This window comes from Pezoporus flaviventris, unplaced genomic scaffold (assembly GCF_033815535.1).
Source record: "Pezoporus flaviventris isolate CSIRO_AGI_PZ_B2104156 unplaced genomic scaffold, CSIRO_AGI_Pfla_v1 ptg000071l, whole genome shotgun sequence".
Lineage (NCBI taxonomy): Eukaryota > Metazoa > Chordata > Aves > Psittaciformes > Psittacidae > Pezoporus > Pezoporus flaviventris.
In genome coordinates, this window is record NW_026892619.1 from 2,499,395 (window position 1) to 2,527,164 (window position 27,770).

At 51.3% G+C, this 27,770-nt stretch overlaps 2 protein-coding genes and 1 long non-coding RNA gene across 3 annotated transcripts in view; 2 read left to right on the forward strand and 1 right to left on the reverse strand.

Moving 5' to 3' along the window:
* The window catches only part of STAR (steroidogenic acute regulatory protein), a 225,103-nt gene that overhangs the window by 187,183 nt on the left and 10,150 nt on the right, over positions 1-27,770 (forward strand). The gene's annotated exons all lie outside the window — the stretch shown is intronic.
* The window catches only part of RAB11FIP1 (RAB11 family interacting protein 1), a 402,092-nt gene that overhangs the window by 143,300 nt on the left and 231,022 nt on the right, over positions 1-27,770 (forward strand). The gene's annotated exons all lie outside the window — the stretch shown is intronic.
* The window catches only part of LOC133279119 (uncharacterized), a 95,982-nt gene continuing 82,641 nt past the window's right edge, over positions 14,430-27,770 (reverse strand). Inside the window, exons 3-4 of the long non-coding RNA XR_009746778.1 lie at positions 22,597-22,735; positions 14,430-14,677 (exon numbers count right to left, since the gene is read on the reverse strand). This is a non-coding gene — a long non-coding RNA (uncharacterized LOC133279119). The remainder of the gene's footprint in view (positions 14,678-22,596; positions 22,736-27,770) is intronic.

Here is a 27,770-nt window from a genome sequence, read left to right on the forward strand (position 1 = left end):
GGGATGCTGCGGGGTTCACCAGCCCCATGTTGTGATGTAACAGCCAGAGCTGCTGCTCAGAGCTGTTTCATCACCCACACAGTCAAAATGTCAGATGATTTATGTGACCGAGCCTGGATTTAACAGGAGAGCGCAGCCTTGCCATGAACAGAGCTGCTGCTGTCCCGTCCCCATCCCTGTCCCCAGCCTGGGCTCACGTGCAGGAGCCAAGCACACACAAAAGGTGATGGAGTTTGCAGAATTGGGGTTTTCACCCCAAAAACCTCACCCAAAACTTGCTAGATCTCTTTCAACACTGGTTTCCCCATACAGAGCTCCTGCTGCAGCAAATCCATTTGACTTTGGGGTAGCACCTCAAGGGAGGGAAATGATGGTTTCAAACAGGACGAGGGCAGCAGGAGATGCTGCAATGGGAAGGTTCCACTTGTGCACTATTTGCTCAAGGATCAAAGTTTGGGAATCTGCAGGCACTGCGACCTCTGCACGAGGGAGCCAGCCCCGGCCACAGGCGCTGCATAAATGCACAGCAAACCACAAATCCTTTAAGCCCAAATAATCTTCTCCAAACCCAGCATCCCACCAGCTCTATGGAAAGGGAAAACTGTGGCTGAAAGCTCGATATGACTAACCCGGGGGGTTGCTGGGAAGTGTTTGCTTGGCACATGGGGTATTAAGGGGGTCCCTGGGGCTCCACTGCCCCATAGGAGCCCACTGAGGCTTTGCATGTGAGGGCTGGGGGGTGCTTAAACTGGCACAGGAGCAGGGGTAGGATGTGGGGTGTGTGTGGGGGTTGTGGGACACAGCTCCAGGCTGGGAAACCCGATGCTCCGGTGCCACTTGTGCTGGAGCAGATCCATTGCAGGTTATTTTTGCTGGGCATTGCTCCGCTGCTGGCACTTGCAAAGCAGATGACAGGCGGGAATGCTGGGGCTGCAGAGGGGTGCGTGGCACCAAGGCACTGTTTTGGGGTACCCTTTTCAGTGGGAACCCCAACAGTGGGAACTGAAGCTCAGCTCAGCTCAGCCTGGAGACACAGAGACATCCCTGAGCCGAAGCAGTGGCCTGATCCCATGGGAAGAGGGCTGAGCTGGGACAAGGCTTCCCCCTCACTGCCCAGAGCATTGCATCCCAGAGCTGTACCCGCAAGCACTGCACAGCAACTGTGATTGATTGCACAAGGGCATTTGCACCCATGTACTGGGGGCGTCTGCTCTTACAGCACCAGAGGTCCAGATAACCCAACCCAGGAATCATTTCTTTCTTTTTCTAATTGAAATTTTAGGAGAGAATGTGGCCATTCCCAAATTCACTGCAATGGAGCTACAAGGTGCATTCCCAAATGCATTGGGTGCATTTGGTGCTGCTCCTTCCCCTCCCCTCTACTCCAGTCCCCATCCCTATGCTTCAGGTCTGGTTCCTGGTAGGGAGAGCTCTGTCTGTGTGTGTATCTCCCCAGCAGAACAGGATCTAAGTCTCTTCAGGGGGTTTTTACAAGGCAATGCAGTGCAAATCTTATGAAGTAGTTCCAGACTACTCAAATGCATCACAAGACAGTGGGAAGGATCACGAAACTGCAGTCAAAGGGACTCTGCAACCTCCTATGCACATATATTCCTACCGCAGAAGAAGATTTTGTGTAATACACTAGGATTATATGGTTGCAGAAATACGCACACCTTCAAATATATTGTTCAAGAGATGGGAATTTATGTCCCTCTATTTCCAGTGTCCCTCTCCCCCTCTTTCTTTTTCCTGTGTTGGAGATAATGAAAACCCTGGTATTTAAATTCAGTTGCAGCTCTGAGCTGCACAGATTGATTGCTTAGAAAAAAAACATATATATATAAAAAACCCCTCAGAGCATGTATGCATAAACTAGATGGTAGATTAGGTTACTGGGAGAGGAAACGTACAAACGTACCGGGAGTGCACCTTTTGCAGGAAGATTAACTGATGGAGGCGGCAACTTGCTGATGAAGGCAGTTTGTGTAAGAGCAGAGCCTGACTACAGAGACTCATCAGTCACCGCTGTCAGCATCCGCTGCCTTCCCCGGTGCACGGAGCAGCTCGTGCTGCGGTGGGCACGGGGGGGATGCTCCCGTTGGACGGCTCCATCGGAGGGGCTTGGCTTTCAGGCTGGTGAGGGTGAAGCCCAGGGATGTGCTGAAGGCTGCTGTGATGCCAACCTGGCATAGGAAGGATCCAGACTAAGGAAGGAATACATCCCAGCTTCCCATCACATTTCGCAGTGACCCGGACCCACGGTGTGAATTTCCCCCCCCAGCCGCTGTTTGGGAACATGGGAAGAGCTACAAATGGAGCCCTTAAAACGTGGCTTTGAAAACTCTCCTCCTTCTCTTGGGGCTCCAGAGCCTGGCCAGCACTGGGGAAGCTGCCTTGGAACCAGCTGCTTCTCCTCTGGCACTGGGAATGCCGGCACTGCCACTGGGAACAGGAGGTGTCGGGTCAAAGAGGTGCACAAGGACAATGCAGGCTGTCCCCCTCTGAACTTTGGATTGCGCCCATCCTCGCATCCTTCCCTCATACCTGCGACTGCTGTTTCTTGAGACCTGCAACATGGGGTGGGCCCAGGTGCTCTAGGAGCCAGAGGAAAGAAAATCAATGGAGAGAGATGGAAAATGCCCCCGGGCAGGGATGGAAAATGCCTCTTAGTTCACGCTTGAGCTGAGGCTGACTTGTTGCTGCTGTAACAGCACTGGCACCCTGAGCTGCAGCCTCTGAAGCAAAGACACCCCAAGCCGTTGCCAGAAAAGAGGAGGGATTACCACCGGGAGCTCCTGCAGCCGATGGGATAAAGCAGGGAGAGCCCGAGGCATGGGCCAAACCAGAGCTGACACCTCTGGCAGGGACAAGGCAAACGCGGCCAAGGCGATGCAAGAGGGAGCAAACCACAAGCGGGACGGAGCCGAGAGCTGTTGAGAAAGGGGCTGGCAGCAGGAAACTGGTTGTGGAGATCCATGGGGAAAGATCCCTCCTCCAGCAGCTCCCCAGTGCCGGGGACACGCATGGAGCTGGAAACCCATGGAGCTGCCCGGACGTTCCTGTGCCTGGGATTCCCTGTACATGGTTTATTACAGGGTCCAGCTGCTCCCAAAGCACCGGCTGCGAGGCCAGGCTGGCCAGTGAGAGCAGGATGGGTCCTCATGTCCCTCCTTCCCCTCCAGGCCTGCTCCAGTGCAAACCAGCAGCAAGGACTCACTGCAGCCTGGTTGGGGCCAGTTTGCGCTTGTGCTTTCACTACCGCCTGTTCCTGAAACAGGTTTTGCTACACACACACACACACACAAGTTTTTCCATGAGTTTCCTGAGTTCATGGATAAAGTCCAGAGCTGCCAAGCTCCCAGTACTTTGCCATGTCACACTAATAGCTTCCAGATCCCATCACATATTAAATTCATGCGGTTTCAGCGAAGCCATCTATTTAATGCAATTCGCTAAATGCCTGCGTAGCTCCAGTGACAGTGACATATTAGGTTTGCAGTCTTTTGCAATCTGATATCTCTGAATTTGCCACTGTACTAAAGATTTGATTAATGTGGTTCCATTTCAGTGCAGTAATTGGCTGCGACTGTTGTAGAAAATAATCAGGCTTTCATTCCTTACAACTGCATGGACATGCTAATGAGAGAGTGGGTTAATTAAGCCCCAGGCAGAAAGCGACAGTTACTGATGACTGTTATGACAAACCACCGACTCGGCATTTGGGAGCAGGACAGCAAATTTGCACTTTATGAAATTACAGGAAAACTGGGACATAAGGAATAAATAGTTACATCTGTTTGGTGAAAGGCAAAGAGGAAGGGAAGAGCGAGCAAGATGGTGTCGCCTGCTCAAATCAGGGCACGAACACGCGGGAGAAAAAGTTGGGAGCCCAGAAGTGTGGGGAAGGGAATAAACTTTTACTGCTCTTCGCAGCTTCCCAGTGGGTTGAATCCACTGGCAGGGTGTGAAACACGGGACACCCAGCGAAAGGATCTGCATGGCTGCGAGACGGCTCCGGGGGCAGGCGGAGGCTGTGGGATGGCCTGGAATAAAGCACACTGGGAGAGACATCAACCAGGGCCACCCTTCCCTGCAGCTCCAGTGCTCCTTGGGGGGCAATTTGGCCCCCCAGCTCCACTGCAAGCGATTGGGGTGGGTTTGCAGCAGGGACAAGCTGAGACTTTGGGCTTCCTTAAAATGTCTGGGAGGAGGAGGAGGCTCCCGGAGGAGCAGGAGGGATAGAGCCAGAGCTGTGCCATGACATCAGCGCTGGAAGAACATCAATGCCTTCAAAGAGCTCAACAAATCAAAGCCAGCCCCCAAGAGCTCCTCACTGAGCTGGGCATGAAGTGACCAAAGAGCCAGGCCTTTACCTGGAGGCTCCCCCAACTCCAGCTTTGCTGTAGGAATAAGTCATTTATAAGGAGTAACTGGCAATCTTTTCAACCTTCCTTTTCGTGCCAGGGCTATTTTGCAACATAAGCACTGCCACCATATAACCAATGATTTAGCTGAGGGGTTTTATAGTCTGAAATGGCTTTAAAATTTGTTTGGAATTACCTTGAGTACATTTTAAACACTTAAATTGTCATCTTTGCATGTTGGACTATTCACGGTGTGCTATAGGGTAGGGGTTTTTTAACTCCATTAGATTGCAGAGCAATTCTGCCATTGTTTTACCAAGCTCTCCTGAAAACAAGCTGACAGCATATCCACCGCATCCTGCACTGCATGAGACAAGGAAAGGTTGCATTGGGCACTGTGGGAAACCCCAGTGCACCCTCCCCATGGCTGCTGGGGTGTGCGCATCCTCCATGTGCATCCTCCATCCCACTGCCACGGTCAGCAACAGAGATACAGGACTGAGCATCCTCCATCCCACTGCCACGGTCAGCAACAGAGATACAGGACTGAGCATCCTCCATCCCACTGCCACGGTCAGCAACATACAGGACTGAGCATCCTCCATCCCACTGCCACGGTCAGTAACAGAGATACAGGACTGAGCATCCTCCATCCCACTGCCATGGTCAGTAACACAGATACAGGACTGAGCATCCTCCATCCCACTGCCCGGTCAGTAACAGAGATACAGGACTGAGCATCCTCCATCCCACTGCCACGGTCAGCAACATACAGGACTGAGCATCCTCCATCCCATTGCCATGGTCAGCAACAGAGATACAGGACTGAGCATCCTCCATCCCACTGCCACGGTCAGCAACATACAGGACTAAGCATCCTCCATCCCACTACCACGGTCAGTAACACAGATACAGGACTGAGCATCCTCCATCCCACTACCACGGTCAGTAACACAGATACAGGACTGAGCATCCTCCATCCCACTACCACGGTCAGCAACATACAGGACTGAGCATCCTCCATCCCACTGCCACGGTCAGCAACATACAGGACTGAGCATCCTCCATCCCACTGCCATGGTCAGCAACATACAGGACTGAGCATTCTCCATCCCACTGCCACGGTCAGTAACACAGATACAGGACTGAGCATCCTCCATCCCATTGCCATGGTCAGCAACAGAGATACAGGACTGAGCATCCTCCATCCCACTGCCATGGTCAGTAACACAGATATAGGACTGAGCATCCTCCATCCCATTGCCATGGTCAGCAACGGAGATACAGGACTGAGCATTCTCCATCCCATTGCCATGGTCAGCAACGGAGATACAGGAGTGAGCATCCTCCATCCCACTGCCATGGTCAGCAACAGAGATACAGGACTGAGCATCCTCCATCCCATTGCCATGGTCAGCAACAGAGATACAGGACTGAGCATCCTCCATCCCACTGCCATGGTCAGTAACACAGATATAGGACTGAGCATCCTCCATCCCATTGCCATGGTCAGCAACGGAGATACAGGACTGAGCATTCTCCATCCCATTGCCATGGTCAGCAACGGAGATACAGGAGTGAGCATCCTCCATCCCACTGCCATGGTCAGCAACAGAGATACAGGACTGAGCATCCTCCATCCCACTGCCATGGTCAGCAACAGAGATACAGGACTGAGCATCCTCCATCCCACTGCCACGGTCAGCAACAGAGATACAGGACTGAGCATCCTCCATCCCATTGCCATGGTCAGTAACAGAGACAGGCTGAGCATCTCCCATCCCAGTGCAACCTTATGAGTGTCTTTAGATGTCCAAACAAAAGGGGCTTTTACAAACACATTCACAGGTGGGATTTCGGACCCATCCCAGGAAGGCAAACACAACCAGGGTTTATTTATGGATCCCATGAAGGTTTGAGGACTATTCTGTGTTCCCTGCTGCCTTCCAAAGCTGTGAGGTTTTCCTGGGGGATCTGACTCCTATCTTTGCACCTCACCTGAGCCTTCCTCCCTCTGCCTCCTGCCTGTTCTGGGGAGGGGATCTTGAGGGTTCCCACATTGCCCAGGCAGCTGTCGGGGGTCCTGGGTGCTTTTATACAGGTCCTGGCCAAGGAGCCCCTGGAGGAGAAGCCATAAAAATGTTTTATGTTGGAATTGGTTGGTTTCTGTGCAATAAAACCCGGAGCCATTGAAAAGCAAGCTCCTGTGTAATTACAAAGACAGAGGAGATCGCTTCCATATGTCTGAGTGGGTGTGAGGGGCCCCGAGCCCGCATCTGCTCTCTTTGTTCTGGTGGGGTTGGGGCAGGGGGGGAAAGGGAGAGAAAGACGGAGAAAACAGAAGACAGCAAAGGGAACTTGGGGGTCTGCTGGAGAAAATGACCTCGTCCTAAACCCTGGCCAGGCCTTTGAGGATGGAGGCACAGCAACATCTGGCCCGTCCGAAAGCACACTTGATCAATAAATTGTGCTACCAGGCACAGACCCAGGGAGATGGGAGCGCCATTCATTAAGCAGCTCGTGAAGTGATTGATACGCTTAATTTTCCTGTCAAATGCGGACGTCCCTTGTAAACATGTCAATTGGGAAAAGTTCAAGCTGGTCACTCGGATTTATGGCTGGAATAACATGTAGGTGGAAAAGAGCGACGCGTCCCCTGTGGCCCCTGTTGTTTCCTATTACACGGAGAGCCAACGGACCCAGGTGCTGCAGCGTCCTTCTTCTGCCCTCCTCCTCCTCCTCCTCTCCTCCCTGCCCACAGCTGAGATAACAAAACCAGACCATCGGGCTGGAAACAGCCCAGAACTTGGCCCCAGCCACAATCAGCTGCCTAATTTGTTCACCTTGATAAAGTGGAAGCCTTTAGCTGGAGGTGCCTTTGATGGGCTGGGCTGGAAACCCAAATCCCACCTTGTTTTCCTTGCCTTAAAGAGCCGCGTGTTTAACTTAGCGCCGTAGCCACGATGAGCTGCCTCGAGCCAGGATATTTCACTTAATAGCAGACCTGTGATTAGACGTTTTGCTCAAAATATTTGGTTTTAGGCAAAACATGGGAAGTGCTTTGGCTTGTTCGCATTGTGCAAATGGGTTTGGGGTTGTGTTTGCCAAGAGACACAGAGGTGGAGGGGGGATGTGTGGAGCGGATGAGACCTGAAGTAGCAGCTCTTCCCTGTGAGGGTGTTGAGGCATCCTCAGGGCGCACAGAGAAGCTGTGGCTGCCCCATCCCTGGCAGTGTTCAAGGCCAGGTTGGACACAGGGGCTTGGAGCAAGCTGCTCTAGTGGAAGGGGTCCCTGCCCATGGCAGGAGATTGGAACTGGATGAGCTTTAAGGTCGTTTCCAACACAAACCACTCTGGGATTCTATGAAATCCAGGGAATGCCACCCAGTTTTTGCTCTGGGGGCACTTTCAGGGCGCAGCACTGAGGAGCACAGGACATCACCCCCACCCTGTCATCTGTGCTTAGAACCACAGAATCATAGAATAGTTAGGGTTGGAAAGTACCTTGAGATCATCCAGTTCCAACCCCCCTGCCGTGGGCAGGGACACCTCACACTAAACCATGGCACCCAAGGCCTTGTCCAGCCTGGCCTTGAACACTGCCAGGGATGGAGCATTCACAACCTCCCTGGGCAACCCATTCCAGTGCCTCACCACCCTCACAGTGAAGAACTTCTTCCTTAGATCCAATCTAAACTTCCCCTGTTTCAGTTTGAAGCCGTTACCCCTTGTCCTGTCACTACAGTCCCTAATGAAGAGTCCCTCCCCAGCATCCCTATAGGCCCCCTTCAGATACTGGAAGCTGCTCTGAGGTCTCCATGCAACCTTCTCTTCTCCAGGCTGAACAGCCCCAACTTTCTCAGCCTATCAACAGCTTGCTCAAACGCTGTCCCGGGAGCCAGAAAATCAGCTCAGAGCAACCTCAAATGACTTTATCCCCCAGCCCTGCTCCCCCCTCTCTGCACTGAGCCCCTCCTCTGCCCACAGGGGGTTCTGGGGGTGGTGGGACCATGTGATGCTGTTCCTCTGGCAAAGCTGCTGCCGGGAAGGCGATGCCGGTGCCGGGGCGTGCAGCGAGCTCCATCACCCTGCCTTTCCCAGGGATCCCCTTCTGGGCCGGGCACAGCTATAAATAAGCAGTTTTGTGACTGATTCATTTTTATTTCTGCTAACTTTTATCACGAAATAGCAGTCATCGAATCAACACCTCGGCTCCCTTGAGCATATTCCCTCTGGTGTCATTTTTTGATAAATGCCAAGAACAGCCTAGCAGCAGGAGACCATTATCCTGTGACATGCTCCACTCTGCTCACATTATCTCTAAAATAACACGGATGCTCACACAAATCCCTGCAGCAGTGGTGACAGGGACCAGAGGCAGACCCAGCCTTGGCTGGACCGCGGCCGCAGCAAAGCAGCCGGCGCAGCTCGGCACCTCTTGCTTTTCCCAGCCAGGAGTTGTCTTGAAGCTGCTGGGTACCAGTGAGCTGTGGTGGGTGATGGTGGAGATGCAAAGTGGTAACTCCTACCTATAGAGGGGGGAAAAAAGTTTTTACAGTTCATACTGTCCCCTTTATAACTTATTTTAGGTAGATTCCCACCTCCTCGGGGGACTGGAAGAGCCTGAAGCATCACGGGATAAGATCAGCATCTCACTGCCAAAAGCAGGACTTAAACTCCCAGATTTTGGAGTAACTCCTCCTTCCCTTTTCCTTTGTTTTTACACAGGTACCAACCTCACAGACCCCATCAACTTAGGAACAAAGAGCAAAAGGAGGGAGGGGAGCACCAACACCAAACCTAGCATCATTCAGGCTTCACCTAATCCCCCAAATTTAGATTTCATTGTGTTTCTTAAGGCAAATCAGGAAAACCTGAAATTTAATTTGTTGTGGAAATGGAATATTCTGGGGGTGATGCAGGGATATGTTTTTTCATCACAAAGCTTGTTAAAGCCAGCTGGAGAGAAGGCATTTGGGGTGAGTGTCTGGAAGGGAAAAGCTCATGGATCCTTTTATCCTGGCTGAGGGTTTACAGGACCTGAGGGCTGTGCAGAGGGGAAGGAGCTGCAGTGAGGACCCAGCAGCGCAGCCAGCACCCAGCTTTAGAGACAGCAAAAGGGATTCCCCTTCCAGCTCTTCTCCACTGTCCCATTAAACACCCTTGTCTTGAAGCCTGCAGGAGTCTGAGCACTTCGGGCAACAGGAATCCCATCCTGTTCCCGGGGATTTGGCATCGTTTTGCGTCAGCCTTGCCCTGTTATCAGTATTTATTTTTGCTAATACGACACAATTAAAGGGTAATCGTATCTATACCTTTCAGATCATGTCAGGCAAAATGAATGCTGTTACAGGATGATCCTAACGTGACACGATAGGACATAGTTAATGCCATGAAACGTTCAGATCATGTTAATGTAAGGGAAGGGAGGGAGAGCTTTGGTGCCTCTCCTTTGGGCTGCTCGCTGCAGTGCTTGGGCTCATCCCTGGAGGCTTCACTGCTTCCAGCTCGAGCTCGTGCCTCTGCAAAGCACAGTGGGTGGCTGGGGTGGACATGTCCAGGGCTGGGACAGTCACGGGTGACAGAAGAGGGAAAAAGCCTCATAAACCACAACTCCTACACCCGCATCCCTCTGGGTGATGGCTCTGGCTGCTTCCCTTGCCTTGCCCAGCCTGGGCTCTCAGCATCTCTGCCACTTCGCACCCTCACAAACTCTTCCCAGCTGAAACTTGGAGGCATGGTGGCAAAACTTGGAGGAAATAATTAACAATTATTTCACAGGAGAAGGTTCCAGCTGGAGCAGTATCTGGTGGTTGAACATATATCTAACAAAGGCTTGTTATTTAAGCAATAACCCTTGAGAAATTGGTCGTTACCAGCATTAAACGACTCAGCCCATTGCCAAGGATGGTTAACGCTCTAATAAACTGGTCATTAACTGCAGTAACAATGAATTTCGAGGGGATTATTGCTATTATAAACCTTAATCAATGGTTTATAACAGCAATAATGTGGTCCTTTCTTTTAATGGTAAGTAGTGCGGCATGAGCAGCCTGCTTGGAAATAGTTTCAGTCTGGCTGATAAGACAAAATCAGGTGTTAAAAGCCCTCCAACTCCAAACACTTTTGGGGAGGGAAAAAGGCCTGGAGAGGTCTGCAGTGAGAGGTGGTGGGGTGGCTGTGGCCACAGAATGGGTGCTTCTGCCATGAGGAGCACCAGGCCTGGCTGTGGGTACCCGAGCTGGCCACCCAACATGCTTCGGCCAACTTAAACCCACTGGGCAGGATCTGAATTCATTGCATGGGTCCTCTGGTGTGGAGTGGGCAGAGATGTGGAGAGAGGTGGCAGGGGGAAGAGGATAGGAAGGAGGACTGGATCCAGGCATCCAGCCACGGATCTGCTGCATCTCCATGCATAAGGATTTGTGGACATGGGGACCCTAAGCACAGGCAGCTGATGTCTTGAAGATCCATCCCTAGCTCCTCACAAGGAACCATGTTATTATGGGTCACACGAGACGAGGATGAAGCCAGTGATGCTGGTGACTCATGCCAAAAGCCCCAGACCTGGTGGGCCTTCTGGAGGAGGGCCTGGGAGCCCTTTGCTCTGGGGGCCAGGGGAGCGTGGGCACCCAGGGACAAGGTGCCTTGGTGTTTGGCTCACCCCTCTGCAAAGGGATGTGAAAGCAGCTCTGGCACCCTCTTAGCTTGTTTTGTGCTCTGTATCCCTTAAAAAATAACGTATGATAATAAAATAAGGTAACAACCTGATAATGGTGTAATTCCAGAAGGGTTTAAGAAGCACCCCCTTTTCTTGAGCTAGACTGAAGGATGCTGGGTCAGTAACAGCCCAGTCTGTGCTTCCTTCCCCAGGCAGGCCCCAAGAAACCCCTTGCTGGGCTGAAACTCACCTTGTCAGCCCTATGCAGGGAATTATCTGTGTTGAGCAGCCGGGGGCTCAGGCACCTTCACTCTTGGCAGATGCAGGGAGCTCGAAGAGAAAGGCAAGATGATCCCCAGTGACTGGGGCTGCAAAGCCCCCAGCCAATGAGTGAGTTCTAATTGTGCTCTGATTTGAATGGAGATCTCCTCTTGTGCGGGCTTGTGATTTTTACAGCTGGTTCTCAAGCCCTGCTCTTACCTCTGCGCTCCTGCAGCTGGGCTGGTCGTGGCTGCAGGAGCAAAGCATCATCCTGTATTATCCAGGGTGAATTCACAAGCAGGCTGGGAGCTTGGGCTGGTTTTGGCCAGTCTTCTGACGTTGTTTCTGACACGGTCCTGCTCATCCCTCCTTTGGCTTGCTTGTCAGCATCCCTCTGAGTGAAGAGGACTCTTCTCTCCGTGCTTTTTTTTCCTTCAGAAGAAGGCTGCAATGGAATAAATTGGAAAGTTTACTTCATGCAGCATGGAAATAAAAAAGCTCATTCAGAAAGTTAATGATTTATTTTATAGTTTCATTATCAGGGTCACATTACTCAATAGCATTTCAAACATGTCATTTGTACAAACTATGGTAATTAAAATTTATAACGTACTTCATCAGCGGCATATGAATCTTTTAGCCAGCACTCTGCTGTCATATAAACAGTGTAATTTCAGCTGCAATTCACCCTTTATTGGCTCTCATTTGTGATTTAACAGCCATCAATGACTGTGCTATAAAGAATAAATTAACCATCCGTAAACCTTATGATGACAGGGACAGTCAAACAGACTTAAACTGCCTCCACCAGACTCTGGTGAGCCAACAGGGATCAGACCCGGGAGGTGCTGGTGCGAAGGCGCGATCGCTCCGTCACCAGGGTGCTGGGCACGATGCACACGCTGCCAGGTCCACCATTCCCAACTGAATCATGGAATCATGGGGTGGTTTGGGTGGAAAGGACCTTAAAGCTCACCCAGTTCCAACCCCTGCCACGGGCAGGGACCCCTTCCACTAGAGCAGCTTGCTCCATGCCCCTGTGTCCAACCTGGCATTGAGCACTGCCAGGGATGGGGCAGCCACAGCTTCTCTGGGCACCCTGTGCCAGCGCCTCAGCACCCTCACAGTAAAGGATTTCTTCCCAATATCTAATATGCAAATAGAGCTTTCTGTCAGCACTACCCAGAGGGCCCAGCTGAAGGATCCCTCCCCTCCTGCAAGCAGTTTCCCTCCTCCAAGGAGGAGTTTCAGCCACTAACAGCTTTCAAATCCCTTCTCTGGCCCCCTCATTGCAGTATCAATCCAAGATGCATCCACAAGATCCCTGCATCGCTGCATCCCTGCAACCTCCCACTGCAACTCCATGGCCCCTGCATCTTCCCCAGCCCTGAGGGCCACCAGATTCTTGTCCAGCACCGGTGGAACCTGGGGAAAGGATGGAATTCAGCAGGGAACTCCCTGGAGTGCATCACCTCTGTCCCCGTGGCCAAACCCTGCCTGCTGCTGCTCCTGGCGAGCTGCACCCAGCCCAGTGCGGGCAGGGAGGAAAAGGGGCAGGCAGCACAAACCCAAACCCTGGTGCTTCCATCCAGGGCAAGCTTTATGGACCTGAGAGCAAAGCTGCAACGAGCCATTTCTTAATCAGGGGCTCCTTGCAGCCAACAATTATCCACCAGCTTAGTTGTGCCCATCTTCTGCAGAGGGAGCGGTATGTTTTAATGGGATCCCTCCTATGCTTCAAGCTGACACTGTACAAAGCTAATAAATGATATGGATTGGATTTGTTACTGAGACATCTCCAAGGAGCCTGGGTCATACAGGCCAATAAAATTGGCCTCATAAATTTACCCTGACACACAGGATTACTCCAGCATTGCTGAGGTCACCTTCTCACGCTGATTTATTGCCAGCCCATGGGTTAATAATACTGTTTACGGGGTTGTTGTTTTCCCCTACACGTAGCAGATATTCATCAGCATGTCTGTGCCTTCTCGGCGCGGGGGAGACGCGGGATGGGGACGTGGTGGGGAGGGGGAGCCTGATTTATGTTCTAGCCAAGAGTTTTTGTGTTTAAAGGAGCTTGTGACAGACCTCAGCAGGAGGAGGGAAACTTTTCCTTCCCCGAATCCCAATGGAGAGGGGGTGGCACTGGAACTGTCTGCGTGTGACAGGGCTAAACTTGTGTATTCCATGAAGAAAGCATGGAAAAACACAGCCTGGAGAGCTGCCTTCTCTCCAGCCCAGTTCTCTCTGTTGGCAGTTCTGATCAGTGTTTGCTGGTGCTTAAAACCCTGCAGCTAGAATGACCTGCGTGCAGTAAGAAGGTGGGACAGGGCTGTGTGTCTGGTGTGTCCCTCGGACCCTGCTCCAGCTCCAAGAACAGCCCCATGTGCTCACCATCCCTCCTCCAGACCCGGGGCAGCCAGTCCCGCTCCTCCTGCTGCTTTGTGTTATTTCCATCCTGCCGTAATCGGAGGGGACAGGTGAGATGTGCTTCAAAACACTGTAATCATATTTTAAATGGAAATGAAATGTGTGAATTAAATGTAAATTACAGCAGAATGGAAGGACAATCACTATTAGTTAAGGTCTGACACCTATTTTTGCAGACCTTTCCTAAATGCCACAACTTGTTTCTCCGCACTTGTGACGAGGACTTGTAATTCCATGGCAGCTGCTCGTGCAGTCGGGCGGATGGTGGAGACCGAGGGGGGCCCGTGTCTTTCAAATAGCAATGGACTGCTTGTTGGTTCTGGGGAATTACGAAGCACCAGTGATGTTTTTATTCGGGAGCCATGAAAATAAACCTTGGTGTTTCCCCCCCTGAAAAGGTGAGGCCGTAATACAAAAGGACGTTTTTATAGAGCCAATTTATTTAAGGGTTCCCCCATTTGCTTTTATATTGGAAAAATATGTGCCCTGCCAATGAGCTGGAATTTCTTCTTTATCTTTAATCCCTCCCGTGCCGCCTCCGAGGCACCGGCTGCTCCTGTGGCCTCGCCGGACCTCAAAGCCTCCCACTAAAGTCTCACTTCACGCTTCACCTTAGGAAGCATCCACAGCCCCTCTGCAGTCCCTGGTGTGTTAAACATGGTCCGTGCAGACAGGCACAGACAGCCCCTGCCCTGCGGATGCTGGGTTATTACTGGGGAAGGGAAGGTGAGTCCCAGAGAGATGAGAAGTGACACTTTGGCTCTATGGCACAGTGGAGGGACAAGCTCCTTGCCTGGGAGAAGTGAACTACAGTAATGAGACAACTTACGTGCAGTGAGCAGGGGACCTTGTGGGCAAAACCCAGCGCTGAGCAGAGACTGGTGCCAGGCGGCTCCTGGGTGACATCTTTGTGATTCAGAGATTTCCTCCTGCGCCCCTTGTTCTGCCTGTCTCCCTGTAAGGATAAAACATTTACTGCTCTCATTACTTTTCAGCTGGGGGAAAAAGAGGATCCTTGTCCTGAGGAAGCTGGGAGCTAAGCGCTGATTTCATCTGTTCTTAATACCTGGGGTTACACGGCAAATGGTTTATTTTCAAGGTACTGGAAAGTAAATAGTCAAATGCAAACTGGCAGACCCTCAACATATCATCACGTTGCTCTGATGCATATGAGCTTAGGTGCCGAAACACTTCACACAGGGAAGTGGCACTGCCTGAAGTGCCCCGACTCCTCGGAGCAGCCCCAGTGTGGATGCGGCCATGGACAGCAGCAGGGCTTGGGAAAGAATTCCTCATGTTTCCCTTCCCTGTTTCAAAGCAGGATATTTGGGCTTAATCTCTTGCAATATTGCACTATGGGAAAGGTGTCATCAAAGGCCAGGCTGGATGGGGCTTGGAGCAAGCTGCTCTAGTGGAAGGGGTCCCTGCCCGTGGCAGGGGGTTGGAGCTGGATGAGATTTACGGTCCCTTCCAAGTCAAACCAGTCTGGGGTTCTACGCTGGGATAATCCCAACATTTAGTTCTGGTTTCAATAGTTCTTACAGATATATAGAGAGAGTACACCGAAACAAAATGCTTTATGAAATGGAAAAAAACCCTATGCCATTTAATTCCTCAAAGGTCAAACTGAAATGCTTTGGCCTTATCGAAATGATTTTCTCCTTTGATTTTTCTTTCCAAATGCAATTTCATCAAAATCAGTGCTTTTCCGCAAATGTTTCACCTTTGGTGAAATGGCATCTTCTGACAGAGGAGTGTTTTAGGGGGAGATTTCTGACCAGCTCTTTCTGGGAATGATCCACCAGCCATGGCTGGAAGGGTGGAGAGAGGGATCCCATGAGCTCCTGCTCCGGGCTGGACTTTCCAATGTGAGTTGTTCTGTCTGGAGATCAGATACCAGCAGAGCATCCTGAGGCCTCTCCTGCTGCTGTCCCCACTGCTCAAAAGCTCAGCCTGTGCTTGAGCAAGGAGCTGGATGCCGTGGTCCGTGGCACGGCACCGTGAGAACAGCCGGCTGACTTCCCCTCGCACCATCCCTGACAGCGATGGGATGGAGGATGGGATGAAGGGGGAAATGTCTCTCATTCCTATCAGGTGATTCACTCCCTGGCTCGGTGCTGAATCCTCCCTCCTCCCGGAGCGAGAGCGCTGGGAGGCTCCAGAGCCTTCCTTCCTATTTTTGCAGCATTGTCAGGAAGGAAAGGGTACCATCTGGTTAGCCCTTGTTTACTGCACACCCTGCCAGTTTGAGCTTATTAATCATATTTACCCAAGTATCTTAATTACTCCCTGTCTAGCGACTTGCCTTGCACTCAGCTGTTGACCCGCTCTCCCCCCCCCCCTTTCTTTTTAATTCCTTTCTATCATTAATCACAGGAGCAGCGTGGGCAGAGGAATCCACGCCTCGGCTCTCACTGGTGCTGCTGCTCTCACAGCTGATGGGCTGGAGCTCCTCCTGCCCACCTTCACAACGCACGCACTGGGGTCAGAGCAGGCAGCACAAGGATCAGTCCTGCCCTGCTGTGGGGGGCCGGGGGCCGTGGCTGGAGCGTGCACGAGGAGGCACCATTAAAGATGGTAATTTGTTGATCCAAGGCTCTCCTGGCGCTCCTGTGCGAGAGTGGCACCGTTTGCTTTACGACCTCATAAAGTCACAGCCGAGAGGCCGATTTGGAAAACAAACTGCCTCAGGTTGACAGATAATTAGATACAGGGGACATATTATACGCCTTTGCGTATAAATGCGCTCCGAAGCACGTTGGTTCATCAGAAGTTTAGGCTATGGGAGAAGCAGGTACTGTCAGCACATCAGGATATATGTGCTGGTTCAGCCTTCAGACGATGGCTCCGTTTTACGGCCGTTTCAGCTCCTGGTGGCTGGGGTGCCGTGAGGATGGCTGCACTCCGAAGGCAAAGCTGCCTTGGTTTGGTTGGGTTTGGTTTGGGTGGGGTTGGTTTGGATTTGGTTTGGGGGGGGGGGGTTGGTTCGGTTTGGCAGATGTGGTTGGTTTGGATTTGGTTTGCTTTGGTTGGGTTTGGTTTGGTAGATTTGGTTGGGTTGGATTTGGTTTGGTTGGGTTTGGTTTGGTTGGTTTGGGCTTTGTAGGGTTTGGTTTGGTTGGGTTGGATTTGGTTGGTTTGGACTTGGTTTGGTTTCACAGGTTTGGGTTTGGTAGGGTTTGGTTTGGTTGGGTTGGATTTGGTTGGTTGGGTTGGGTTTGGTTTCATTGGTTTGGGTTTGGTAGGGTTTGGTTTGGTTAGATTTGGTTGGTTGGGTTTGGTTTGGTTCCATTGGTTTCGGTTTGGTACGGTTTAGTTTGGTTGGGTTGGATTTGGTTGGGTTGGATTTGGTTTGGATTTGGTTTGGTTTGGGTTTGGTTTGGTAGATTTGGTTGGTTTGCATTTGGTTTGGTTGGGTTTGGTTTGGTTGGTTTGGGTTTGCTTTGGTAGATTTGTTTGGTTTGCATTTGGTTTGGTTGGGATTGGTTTAGTTGGGATTGGTTTGGTTTCATTGGTTTGGGTTTGGTAGAGTTTGGTTTGGTTGGGTTGGATTTGGTTGGTTGGGTTGGGTTTGGTGATTTCTACCCCAGCAACCTCCTGAGCTTCCTTCTTCCCACAAGACAGGGCTTGTGTTTCGCATCTTGGATGTCACACTCCCGTGCTTGCAGCAGGGAGGAGTGGCTGAATGGGGCTTCATTCCTATTATTGCTATTTTTGTGTCCCTATATCACGGCCAAACCTCACTCTTCCTGAGAGTGAGCCCACTGAGAACAGCGGAGCAATTCTGGAATGACACAGGCCTTGTATTTATAGGGCAATTCAGCATCCTGCTCTCCCAGCCCCTGAACCACAAGGTTTCAGATATTAAAACCAAACCAAACCAGTTGGGTTTCTTTTATGCACTTCAGGATTTAAGGTGTCATCCAGCCATCTCGTGAAGCTCTCAGGGTCTGCTTTTCCAAAGGAAAGCTGAGATCCCTGTATGACCACGGCTCCTGCTGGGGGTGTTTTCAGAGCATAACCCCAATTCTGCATGCATAGCTGCATACCCCTCTGCTCACCTCTCAGTGAATCAGACCCACACCTCACTAAGACAACCCCTCTTTCCCACATATCCCTTTATCTTGGGAGTAAGGCGGAAATTGTCACTTGAATGACCATATTCCCAAGGAAAGCACCACCATCATTCCTTCTCCCTCAGAAAGGGAAAATAAAAGTGAGTGTGGGAAAGACAAAGCTGTCAGAAAGGAAAGAGAAAAATATCCCCAACCCTAAACCCCCAGCAGCCCCCATGGAAGGAGGTGATATAGAGATGTTGTCACTTTGATGAATTAGATCTTTTGTTAATGAAGATGCATTGATTTAAGGGTTGTCCCACCACATAGACCCCTCTTTCTTTCCCCTTCCCTGGCAAAATACAGCCCAGGGTGGTAGCAGCACATCTTCCCCCATGCCCTTCACTGCCTCCTTCTTCACTGACCATGTTTCCACTTCTAGATTGAAAAGGAACCTGGGCAGTGCTGTGTAAGCAGCACACGGGCCAGCAAGGTTTCTCCAGGCTGTTGTGCATGCCTTGTCCCATGCAAACCCACAGCCCTGGGTGCTGGTACTGGTTTGCCAGCCCCATTCCACCTTACAACTGCCCCAGCAGGGAGGATTCTTTCCTGCTTCACATCTCCCTTTGCAGACTGGTGCCCCTGTTACTCTTGTGCCCTCAGACACGGCTTTATCCTATTTCCACTGGTGACTGCCGCTGCTCCATCCCGCACTTCCCAAGGGAGACTTCCAGGCTTTGCAGGTTTCCTCACTGCCTCTTGTCATCACTTGAGCACCAGCGAGTCAGAAGGAGAGAGAGAGAGAGAGAGAGAGGGAGAGAAGGGAGAAAAAGTGCTGTGCTGTGTGGATTATTGTGTGTTTGTCATCTGGAATGGTGTAAGCTGTAGGTACAGCATCTCCCAGCGGTGATTTATGGCCGCTGTCAGGCAGCACCAGAGCTTTGTCTGCTGTAGCGTGGAGGATGAATGCGGGGCTGTCAGCCCGGGCAGGGCAGGCTCCCTCGCGCTCGGCTCCGCGCACTCGCTCCCCATTTCACGCCACTGAACATAAACAATCTTTTGTCAACCTGACAGTCACACTTGCTCCGTTGGAAACATAAAGCAGGGATGTATGGCTCGGCTTTCATTACCCCATTCTCCTCGGCTGTGCCGACAGCGCTCCAGGAAAACGGGGAAGGCGACAGCCCAAAGGGATCCCAAAAAAGATGGGAGGGAAGCGACGCATCTCCCCAGCACACGTGTGCCAACGCCGGTCGTGACCACGCGTGCTCACCCACGCACGCTGCATCGTGATTCACACATGGGTCTCCCACTGCAGTTTTGACATGCCAACGTGCCCTTCGGTTAGAGCATCAGCGTGCTCCTGGAGCAGTGCATGTTTCCGACATAGAATCAAGCAGGCAATCACATGGAACACACTGGGGCCACGGCACACCTGGTCACGGGCGAGCCCCTGCCCGCCAGAGGCAATGGGAAGTCTTACAGAAAACTAATGCACTTTGATTAACACTATTAATTGTGATTGTAATAGCCCTGTACGTGCAAAGTGCCCAAAGCTCTGTTCAAACCCAGCCTTTCCCAAAGCTAGAAGAGGGTGTTAAGAAACTAGGGTGAGAAGTGGGCAGAAAGGCAGAGGAAGAGCCAGCACCTCCAGCATGATGATCCAAGCACCAGGCTCCTGCCTGCACCTTAACCTAGCGAGGACCAGGGCTACTGCTGATGCAGGAAGGGTGGTTGCCCTGTGCCTGGTGCAAGCTGCTCTTAACTAACAACACGGGTACAAGAAACTCTGGGCAAAGGAGCACTTAGAGCAGGGACAGATGGAGCATCCTGTCTGAAGTGCTAATGGGACATACGTACTCACTCAGCTCAGCCCCACTGTTATGGGTACTGGTGAGATTTAGTGTAAAGCACCATGAATTTAAAACCTGCCAAGGGGCAGAATAAGTGCTGCTGATCTTGTGGATGCTCTAAGAAGTGCAAGGAGCAAATTCCATCTTGGTCCTAGAGCCATTTACAGCTGTGACTTTGGGTGAGAGCAGCAGGCAAGGCCAGGCCAGTTTGCCCCTTTGACAGGGGGAACACCAAGGTGCACATTGGTCACTGCACTCTGAAGGGACATGAGAGGGGACAGGCCCTTCTCACAATCAGCCCTCTGGAAGGGGGCTCCTGGCTATCGCTGGAGGCTGGAACTGGCTGCAGGAGATGAAGCCCAGGCTCCTCTTGGATGATCTCATAGCAGCCTTCCAGTATCTGAAGGGGGCCTATAGGGATGCTGGGGAGGGACTCTTCATTAGGGACTGTAGTGACAGGACAAGGGGTAACGGGTTCAAACTTAAACAGGGGAAGTTTAGATTGGATCTAAGGAGGAAATTCTTTCCTGTTAGGGTGGTGAGGCACTGGAATGGGTTGCCCAGGGAGGTTGTGAATGTTCCATCCCTGGCAGTGTTCAAGACCAGGTTGGACGAAGCCTTGGGTGCCATGGTTTAGTGTGAGGTGTCCCTGCCCATGGCAGGGGGTTGGAACTGGATGATCTTAAGGTCCTTTCCAACCCTGACTATTCTATGATTCTATGATCCGTCCTCAGGTTCCCCCCCCCCCCTCCACTTCCTCTCATGTTTCTGGATACTGAAGGAAGAAAAACACGCGACTACGTTTTGGCTCCCCGGCCCAGCAGCATGAAAGGGCTGCAAACAGCAAGTGGGAAACCAGAGACTGCAGCACCGCAGGACCTGCCAGAGGGCAACCACATCTCAGCTACAACATTCCTGACGTTAGGAACAACATACGCCTTTCCCTGCAGCTACCGCCTCCTCCTTACGGTGTGAGGATAAAAAGCAAAGTGTGAGATGCTCCAGCCCCTTCGTGTCCCCAGCGCTCACTCTTCAGCATCCCACCGGCTCCTTCTGGAGGCGCTCAGCCCTGGGGCTGCCGGAGCCGTGCCGAGCGAGCCGGGTGCTTTGCCATAGAGCAAGAACAGGAACAGCTGCAGCCTTCCTGGGAACATTCCTGTCCTGACGCGCTCCTTCCGTTCCCGGCTCTGGCGCTCTGTCCTCTCCAACCCTTCCCTGTGACTTTGAGATCACCGGCCGAGGCGGTGTGGGGGGGGGAGGCAGTGGAGGAGGGAAATAGCTTCCAAATAGTTTGGTGTTTTCTTTTCCAGATGGTTTGTGTTGGAAGCTCCTCCGTGGAAGCCTGAGCTCTGAGTCCTGAACATCTGCTGAGGAGCAGCGTGCTCTGGGTCAATGCGAAGAGGCTGCTGGAAGGGCACGTTTGGGGAGGGTCCTGGTGGCAACGGCTGTCCCTGCATCCCGAGCTGCACGTCGGGTATGATTTGTGATGTGCTTTAGTGTGCGTCAAGGACACCTAGAGCTTAGGGACACGCAGCCTTTAAAAGGATTTACATATGGCTGATGCACCAAGGGCATCTGCTCTGGAGCCAGGCTGAGAGAGCTGGGCTGGTTCAGCCTGGAGAGGAGAAGGCTCCACAGGGACCTTAGAGCAGCTCCCAGTGCCTAAAGGTATTGCCAGAGAAGCTGTGGCTGCCCCATCCTGGCAGTGTTCAAGGCCAGGTTGGACACAGGGGCTTGGAGCACCCTGCTCTAGTGGAAGGTGCCCCTGCCCACGGCAGAGGGTTGGAACTGGATGAGCTTTAAGGTCCCTTCCGACCCAAAGCAGTCTCTGATTCGATGATCTGAAGAAGTAAACAAGGTGGTGTCTTATCCTATGGCCTTTCCAATGGCTTTAACCACAATGATTTATACTGGTGAGCACGATCAAACAGGTATTGTAGTGACAGTGCTGCCTTCCTGCACTTGGCTGCTGAGATGGTTGGAGCTGCCTTGAACCACAGAAACTCTGAGTAACCAGTTCAAGGGATCAGTGAGAGGAAAGGAAACTTTCCTGGCAGGTTGCTGTTTCACTCTGTCCGTTCAGAGGTGACTCGTTGTTGCCACGACCTCATGGAGAGTCTCCGTATTTGTGGAAGTGCTGCTGGGTTTGCTGGGGAGGGACCAAACCGGGCAGATCCGAGCCAGAAGTGACACCAAATCAGTCACTCACAAGGAAGAGTAATTGCGACAGCAGACGATACCTTAACAAAAGGCTGGTGAAGCCTGAGGGATGCTCTGAGCGGTGCCTGGCTCCTGGGTTAGCACTGGGTGAGTCACCAGCAGCTCCTGGGTTGATGCTCCCCTCCTGTATCCCTGTATGAGCCTTCAGTGCTGAGCTGTGTCCCACTGCAAAACCCTGAGACCCAAAACATGCTTTAGTATTGCTCTGATTCTCCCTCTGTGCATTCTTCCCTCAAAAGGCCACAGTATTCTACAGCGACAGACCCAAAACCTCCCAGAAAGCTCCTACCTTCAGCTAATGTGATCCTGCACACATGTATGCATACAAGCATATGTATATGAACATACATGCCTGCTCTGAACATGAAGGAAAAGCAATACTGAGGTCCCGTGTAGAGCTTTGCATGGAGAAACACATAAATGATCAGAGCAGGTTGGACTGTTTCCTTTTCAGCTCTGACCCAAGGATTTGGGTCCTTGAATTCATGGATCCTTTGATTCAAGGATCCCTGGCAGTGCTCAAGGCCAGGCTGGATAGCGCTTGGAGCAAGCTGCTCTAGTGGAAGGTGTCCCTGCCCGTGGCAGGGGGCTGGAACTGGATGAGCTTTAGGGTTCCTTCAACCCAAACCAGTCTGGGATGCTGTGATTTTAATAGGCATTTAATGCTAATGAACCTTCAGTGGTTACAAGGTTACAACTTTAAATTCAGTTAATTGCAACTCCTATTGAGCTTTAATGCTACTTACCTGTGCTGGAGCTGCACCCATCCCAGCTGGCACCATCTCTCCCTATCCCACATGCGAGCACACCCTTATTTCCATGGGGAGAATTATGTTCTCCTGCAGCTGCACTTGCTGTACACGGGAATTATGGGTCCTTCCACACCTGTGAAAGAAACATTATCCTCAGCCTTCAAGGGTGAAACATCTTATATTTAGTTGGACTAAATAATGATTCTTCTCTATCCTTCATATCAGGATTTAAGAGCACCCTGGAGCTACAAAGTTTATTAGAACCCATAAGAAGAACTGTACCATAAACGGGACAACTGTGGCCATAAACCTGCACCTTGAAGTCGTAACAAATCCTGGGATGTTGAAGTAGGACACAGTCTTGTCTCAGTCAGCAGAAAGGAAAAGAAAAAAAGGGAAGAAAGAAGAAGAAATGCCAACTTAAGCAGAAAAGAGGCCTGGAAATATAGAGGAGAAGAAAGGGAAAAATAATAATAATAAAGAAAAGCACGGTGCCTGCATAGTCCTCTCAGCAGGAGCCTTGGGATGGGTGCCTACATGATAAAGTGCAAGTCAGATTAATGGGGAGGGAGAGAAAGGGGAGCCTGGAGGAGGAGAGGGAAGGCAAGGTGAAAGGAAGGAGGTGCTGGAGGGATTTATGAGCTGCTGATGCAGGGAGCGTCACTGGCAGCAGCGGTGATGGGTGGCTCAAGTGGCTGGGCAAGGGGAACAACACAAAAGCCACCCCTGTGTTGTCTTGGGTGAGACCCAGTGCCAGGAACAGGGATGAACGGCTCGAGGGGGTGAAATCCCTGAGATCTGGGCCAGAGGCGAGGGGTGCCTCTGAGCAACACTGGCTCTGGGGGGAGGATGCGGTGTGAAATGGGCTCAGGGACCCCTCGTCCCCTCCAAGGGCACATCCCTCAGTTGCCCCACGTCTCTTCCCTGTTGGGTTCCCTCTCCCTTTTAGCTGCTCTGCTTTGTTTCATTGTCACTTATTTAGCTCCCATTGGTAGCCAAAATCCTTTCAGCATCTCAACCTCCAAGCAATCTCCTTTTCCACGCCAAGGTTGGGGTTTGAAGTGTTTTGGTTTGTACATTTTCTGCCTTCTGCAGCCATCGCAGATGCCTGGTGCTGGGATGCCAAAGGACTTCTGGGATTCCAGGCAATTTGGGCAGGCTCTGAGCCACCCTCCTTCATGCTGTGGAGGCTGCAGAAGCCAGTGAGAGCCCTGTCCCTCCCCTCCAGCCTTCACTCTTTTGTCACGTCAGGTTATTTTTGCTGCTGTTGAATAGATTAAATGACAGAGGTGGTTTTTCTTTTTAAGTAATTGAGTTTTATTTTGGAGAGGGAAAAACAGAGAGCTAAGTGGGAAAAGGAGGGAGATAGGAATAAACCACACATCTTTTTATATAGGATCCACAGTTAATTCTTAATTAGAACTGACAGATGCTTCTCCCATAATCCTATTCCCAACATGTTCTGTTTGCTTTGTTTGGCGCTGCATGATACATGGTGGCATCGTAATGACCTTTCGCAACTCCTCCTGGAAGTGTTATTGGCACTCCAATGATTTATTGCATGTTCCAGTTGATTACTGGGCCATTTGTCAACATTTCCCCCCCCCCCCTCCATAAACCTGTCTCCTGTGTCACAGACATTCGCTCGCATGAAAATTTAAACAAATACAGTGTGTGGCTTGTAGGCAGCATCCTGACTTTTACTCCAGACTTCCCAGAGCAAATCCATTCCAGCCTCAGTGAGGGTTTCAACCTTGCAGGGCTCGAGGATGAGGTGCTCTGCTTGCAGGAGACGATGGGAGACCTGGGCATCACTTCCAAAGCCTTATTTTAGAAAGCTATCTCCGGGTGATCTGTGCTAGTTGCTCAGTTGTTTATTGGTGTTTTGGTACCACTTATGGGAATGGGGGGAAATCAGTCCTGGAATTAAACACCAAAATAATGATCCTTAAAATGACTGCCTGAGGACAGCCTGTGTTCTCTCCTCCTATTGCTGCTGCAGGCAGAGAGGCGCAGGGAAGAGGAGCAGGACAAGGGCTGGGGCTGTGGATGCAGGAGACTGGGGGCACATTTGGAATCACAGACCAGGATGGAGCCTGGGAACACAATGGGCCTCATGAAGGAAGGGCCTTTTGGGGCAGTTACAAAGCAGACACCACTCAATTCACTAACACTTTCCTGAGCAGACACTGGGACTGGGGCGGGGGGGGGGGGGGGAAGTTATTCCTTAGACCAATCCAAATCCCGAGGATAAGACTGCAATTATTCCAATGCCTGAAAAGGATCAGGTCCTTCTCATCCCCGTCCCTCTGGGCACCCAGAGATGGATGCCATGAACAGAAGCACCCAGAATCACCTACCTGATTTAAAAACCTTGGTCCATAAGTAAACTGGATATAGTGGCTGGAGCATCTGCACTGCATTTCGAGGAAGCTTTTCCAGGCACTCGTATAAATCCCGCTCTGCTGCAGGAAAGGAAAGGTATTGTTTCACTGCTGTGACATCAATGCAGGCCACATAAATTACTTTTTATTAAGTGTGCAGTGCCCTGTAAAAACACACACACAACCCAGGGATACTGCAGAGCGAATGCAGCAGCACAGCCAGCCTTCAGCAGGCTTTTCCATCCAGAAGAGGCTGGGATGAGAAAGGAAACTCGCCGGGGTGGGGAGAAGGGTGGCTGGGGCTTTTTCCAGTTCCAGCTCGGATCGGCATGTAATGTATGGCTTAATTTCCTCTCAAATTAGACACTTGATAAAAAAAGTTATTATATCTGTCAAGTTGCCAGTGCTTTTTATGAGCGTGATAAACTAAGAACCACTGCTTTACAAACCTTGATAGGATGTTTCAGTACCTGGAAAACAATTTTATTGCAGCCTGGACTACTAACAAATTGCAAATACTGATTAAGCCATAAAGTTACAACAACATTAAAAAATAATGAGAGGTTATTGCACAAGGGGAAGGCTCTTAAGCAGCGGATGCAGCCGCCAGGTTTCCATTGTGCAGGGTAACAGCCCGACCTGCAAAGTGCCTTTCACCAGGAGAGCTCACACGTGGAGGGTGCTGGGGAAGCCAGACTGGGTGCAGGGACCCCTGTTATGCACCTTAATATCTGTGCTCTGTGGTTTTCCAACCAGGGAGATCTGAATCATAGAATCCCAGCCTGGTTTGTGCTGGAAGGGAGCTTAAAGCTCATCCAGTTCCAACCCCCTGCCATGGGCAGGGACACCTTCCACTAGAGCAGCTTGCTCCAAGCCCTGTCTAAATCTCAGTCTCCCCTCTGGCAGGTTAAAACCATTCCCCATGTCCTGTCCCTATAGGCCCTTGTCCAAAGCCCCTCTCCAGGTTTCTTGCAGCCCCTTTAGGCACTGGGAGCTGCTCTAAGGTCTGCCTGGGGCTGTGAAGGCCCAGGAGAGCATCCCTGAGCATACCAGCACTCACATGCACCAGCACTAAGACACTCCTCTCAATCCAAATCAGCTTCGAGCAGGACTGGAGTGTATGAATATCAAAAGACCTGGCTCCTAGATCTCCCACACCTCAGTTTCCACACTCTAACATTAACATCACAGCACTACGTCACAGTGAGGACAGGCAGAGGCAGTGCCAAGGGCTTGGGGTCTATGAGACCCTGCTCGGTCTGTGCTGGCAGATGGATGGAATGACTTTCCCAATTGGAACTCAAATACCAGGGCATGGTGTGACGTAAGTTACTGAGTGCACCCACGAGCTCCCATTGCTCACCAGCACTCAGGTGAGGAGGGACCTCCTGATATCAGACCCTCCCTAGCACATCCCACCCCATCTCCTGCTGCCTCTGACCCCCCCCATTGCTCAAGTCTGCAAACACAAGCGTGTCTGAACACAGCTTTAGTAATGACTGCTTGGACACTGCCAAAACCTCCCGGGGAGCCCGAGAGAAATTCCTTCTGGGAAGCACCACTGCATTCAGCCCTGTGCAGGGCTGGCAGGGTTTAGCAAGCAAAGCACAGCCTGGGGTTGGCTCGGGCTATCAAAGGCCATCAAACCTGAGGGAGGTTCCAATGACAGGATTTAATCTGACTTCCTTTTGCCCCATGCAGTTTTAATGATGGCAGATTGTGCTGGTGGCTTTCCCCATCCCTGCCATCGCTGAGGCTGGGACATGAATCTCCTCACACTATGGCTCTCATGTTAAAACCCTGGGCACAAGCTCCCTGTGTCCTTGCAGTAATTAAAGAGCCCAGGCTGCAGATGGAACTTCAAAGATAAAAGTCAGTGAAGTATCTGCCCATGAAGTTTGTGAAGCACTTTGGGGCCTCTGTGGACGTCCCACATGGGGGAGGCTCTTTTGGCACTTCTTTAGCCTAGCAGTGAGCTGGCCCAACCCTTCAGTGATGATTAATTTAACCCTCTGCTTTTCTCCTTTTCAACCGTATTGAGTTAACCTTTGAAGGTCCATTGATCTCAGTGATTTATTGGGCATGATAAAGAGCCTTTCACGTGATCCTGTTTCTCAGCCCATGGGTTCCCCAGGAACACGGGCCTTCACTGCTGTCCTTCCACCTTCATATTTCATTTCAAGCGTGTCACCGGTGATTTTAATCACATGAAATCGCTTTTGATCTTGGATTAATGACATGATGAAATCCTGGGCAGAAGGGACAGCACGAGGACAACACCGATCACCCCTCAGCTCTCGTACTTTATCCACCCTCCTTAAGCAGAACTTCCAAAACAAGGTATTTCCATGCTGGGCAGCGCAAGCCCACAGCTCTCCCATACCCAATCCTTGTTCCGAGGCACACCATCCACTCACCAGCCTTGTGCAAGGATGACACAAGCCACTTCACAAGTACCTGAAGAAAAGCAGCAGGAAAGGGGTTGTGAATGCAGCAGCATCAGAAACCCACTCGAAACTCAAGCTAACATTCACCTTTCTCCTCTTCCCCACCATCTGCTGAGCTCTCTGTGCTATGCAGGTGCTTTCAGAGTCCCAAAGTCTTCCAATCTGCAAGACCAGCTCAGCTGGGACTTCACACCTGGCAGATCCTCTTAATGACATTTCTGCCCTGGAGCAGCCCAAGGGCCTCGGGGTCCTTGTCCTTGCTTTCTGCTCCTCAACAGCAAACTTTGGCAGCAGCTCTCCCTCCCTACCCCCTCCGGTTAAGGCTGTGCTTTAACTG